The sequence below is a fragment of the Chionomys nivalis genome, chromosome 20 (assembly GCF_950005125.1).
Source record: "Chionomys nivalis chromosome 20, mChiNiv1.1, whole genome shotgun sequence".
Lineage (NCBI taxonomy): Eukaryota > Metazoa > Chordata > Mammalia > Rodentia > Cricetidae > Chionomys > Chionomys nivalis.
This window is the reverse complement of record NC_080105.1, coordinates 55,038,690-55,042,480: the sequence shown is the minus strand read 5'-3', so window position 1 is coordinate 55,042,480 and position 3,791 is coordinate 55,038,690.

The following is a 3,791-nucleotide window of genomic DNA, read 5'->3' as shown; positions in this document are numbered from 1 at the left end:
CAAGGAACTCAGTCACTGGCCTGCACCAGATATCCCTGAACTTAGTTATACAGAGCTGTGTTGGTAATGTGAATACACAACCCTTTAGACTCAGAACAGTCTGACTGTGGCCAATTTTGTAAAATACTTGGCATGTCTCCCACTTCCTGGAGTTTGGACCAGGGCAACCGGGCATCTGGCACCCACAGACCCTTGCAGAGCCTGCCTGGTTCCTGCAGCTGCATGTAGCACCTGCCTGTTCCCGGTCCTCTGTTCTTGGCTGAGCTGGAAACATGCCCAGCATCTCTTTAGAGGCCATCTGTCTCCACATCTCTCCATGTCTGCATCCTTAGCAGGGTCTGTGATCCTTCAGGGCAAAGCAGGGGCATCTCTCTGCTTGCAGTGACTAGCTCCTAGCCAGGTCTGAGCAACCAGCACTTAGAACAAAGGTGCTCACCTTGCTTGTCTGCTGCTTTGCCTGCTTCGATTTCCCCCACAGGTAGGGATCTCACCCCTCCCCCAACCTCCCAGGTGGCTTAGACACCATGGGCCCTTAGAAAGTTAGGGAAATTGTGGCAAATCCCTGGGTGCCCATGGGTAACCGATGAAGGAAGGTTGGGACAGTTGGAGGCCCCTTTCAACCGCCTCGTGTTTACCAGGAAAACCTCTCTCTTCCTTCAAAGGCCTTGACTGGCTCTATGGAAATTGGCACACAGAAGAGCTGCTATGGGTCTGGTTTTGGGAGTGGACAGTGGCCTGGGTCCCCAGAATAAAATAAGCCTCCTCCCTCCTCATCCTGCAAACAATTGGTGTTCTGGGAATAGGCTCTGTAGGAGTTCCTGAATTGTTCTTATTTTTAATTGTTTTTAGAAACTGGAAACCATTCAAATCTGCACTACGTCTCAAAACAAAACAAGAACCTAAAAACACCACACAGAAACCTTCCAAATAGCGTGTGTTGATGCATGAGTAGCACAGACTTCTCTGTGTCCTTAACAAACGCCAGGCAAGGTTTCTCCCTATAGCCCAGGCTAGCCTCAAACTCATGGAACAATTCTTCCTCAGCCTTTGGAGGACTGGGATTGCAGGTATGAGACACCGTACTCAATTGAATTCCTGATATTTGTATCTAGACATTTGCAATGGCATTTATGGCCCCAGCAGCCAAGGTGCCGCACTAGTGGTTGCAGGGTCCCTGTCCCTGGTTATGTACTGCTCTCAGTGTTTCTGGTTATGTCTTCTCTTCGCCCCAGTGCATGGGCGGTCAGTTACCAGCCTCAGTCTCCCTGGTGGTATGTAGTGGCTTCAGTCCTTGAAAGTCATGTGCTGGTTACAGCGCCCCTTGAAGTCATGCACTGGCACGGTGTGTCTCAGGTCGAGCCAAGCCTCATCCTCCGTGTATCTCTATCCTGGTCAGGCCACTGTCTTGGTTCATTGGATCATTCCCTCCCCAACACAGATCTTGGCTCCTACAGTGGCCTCTCAGTGGCCCAAACAAACCTCAAAGCCCCCTCCCACTCCCCTGCCACATCCCTCAGAAAAAGGTCAGAGACCTTTCAGATTGTTATATGCTAGATGCTGCACTGTCTGGCACGTTGACCTCCAAGCTGCCGATGTCCGCGCCCCTTGAGACACCAGCATCTTTACCTCCTCCAGTGGCTGGGAGAGTGTCTAGAGCAAGAGGCTCAGGAGAGCACCGGGAGGTTAGAACCACCCTGCTCTCACTGTGGTCGTAGGAGATTTACCGCTCCCCATATTCCGTCTCTTTAGATGCCCCGTGCTTTCCCTGGATGGCTCTGCTTCTTCTCTGGGGATGGACATTCTGTTTGGGACCATCTGCGTGGCTGTCACAGCCTGTGAAAAGCATTTGTGGCCACCTGTTTGTGACAATGCACAAGTTTCTCTGTCCCACTAGATACCTAGGAGGACAGCAGGGTCCCCAGGTGAGGCTGCACTCCCAGAAGCCGCACTGCCCCAATACAAGAGTAGTTTAAAAAACACTGGATGGTTCCGGGCAGCGCCAGAAGTGTAAAACCACAGCTCTTCCTGAGGACTTCCTGAGGGTGTGTTCTTGGGCCACTCTTAAAGCCCGCTTGTTTGTGGGAATATCGTCAGTGCACCTCAGTGTTGCTTGCTGAGAGGTCATACGGGGGCAACCCACGCCCTCACTGTGGTGACAGGCTCCTAAGTTCTCTCCACTGTTAGTGAGCTAGCACACAGAGTTCCTCCATGGTCTCCGCTTCAGTTCCTGTCCCAGCTTCTTCCAGGGGTGGACTGTGATGGGACGCGTAAGCAGAAGACACCCTTTGGTCCCCAGCTGCCTTAGATCTCAGCATCATTATGGAAGCAATAGGAACCTAAGCTAGCCCCGCCTACTCTCCTGCTTCCCTGCAGCCCCCCTCACTCAGCCAGCCCAAAATGACCTAATCGTCCTCACCTGTGGCTCACCAAGGAACCAGCAGTCAAGTGCCTTCCTTGGTGGGGAGTGCTTGGCCCCCATTCTCTCACACACCCTCCCCTTCCTTCTCTTGTTATTTATCTTTTTCCAGTTAGGGATCAAGCCTGTGGCCTCCTGCATACCGTACATGCCATGGGAGCACTCTACCACTGAGCTATGTAAACGCTCTGCCGTTGAGCGCTATATTCCTGATTCTCAAAATATCTTTTAACAATGCATTAATATTCTTTAAAAGACTTAGTTCCCCACTGTTGCTATTCATGGTGCCCACTCTTGATTGGTTTTTGTCAGCATGATACAAGCTGGAGCAGTCAGGGAGAAGCCCCCGAGCAAACCACGAGGAGCAAGTCAGTCGGCAGAGTTCCTCTGTGGTCTCTGCTTCAGTTCCTGCCTCGGCTTCTTCCAATGACGGACTGTGGTTGGACATGTAAGCCAAAGTCTCTCTCTCTCTCTCTCTCTCTCTCTCTCTCTCTCTCGGTTTTTCGAGACAGGGTTTCTCTATAGCTTTGGAGCCTGTCCTGGAACTAGAACTAGATCTTGTAGACCAGGTTGGCCTCCAACTCACAGAGATCCAACTGCCTCTGCTGGGATTTGAAGGTGTGCGCCACAGCCGGTAAGACACCCTTTCTTTCCAAGCTGCTTTGGGTCATAGCATCTTAAGGGAAGCAAAGGGAACCTAAGCTAAGTCACGCCCCTCCCCTTCTTCCCACAGCCCCCCTCCCCCCGCAGATCTTTAGTGCTGTGGATCTAAAGTCTGGCATGGGAGTGGGGTAGCTGGAGAGCATCCCCAGGGCTCCACGGTCCCTGTGCCAGGCGGGGGCATGTTCCACCACAGAACCTGAGTTTCCACACTGCACCACAGACCCACCAGCGCCTCAGCCGAGGAAAAGCCTCCACCACATCACCTGCGTGCACGCCTGCAGAGCGTTTTCCTAAAGACCGAGGTGGGAGGGCTCAACTCACTGGGGGTCTGAAGTAGCCAGGAGCAGAGTCCTCTCCAGCACCTGTGTAGAATCCCTGCTCTGCCTCTGCCGAGTTTCTCTGCTTCCCTCCATCTGGGCCACCTAGTTCTCGGTCTGTGGCACTTCTGATGGAGGGCTGGGTCCAGTATTTCTTCAGGTACACCCCTCCTCACTGGGTCTGCCTTCCATCTCTGGCAGAGGCAGCTCAGGATCTTTTCCTAGACTCTGATTTCTAGGGGCTGGAGACTGGAAAGAGAAGAGGGGGAGGAGGGAAAAGAAGGGGAGGAGGAGGGGGAGAGAAAACGGAGGAGGAGCTGCAGGCACCAGGACCTAGGAGGGAGGAAGGGAGGTGTAGGAGGGGGCAGAGGGGTGGTGGTGGAGGGAGAGGGGAA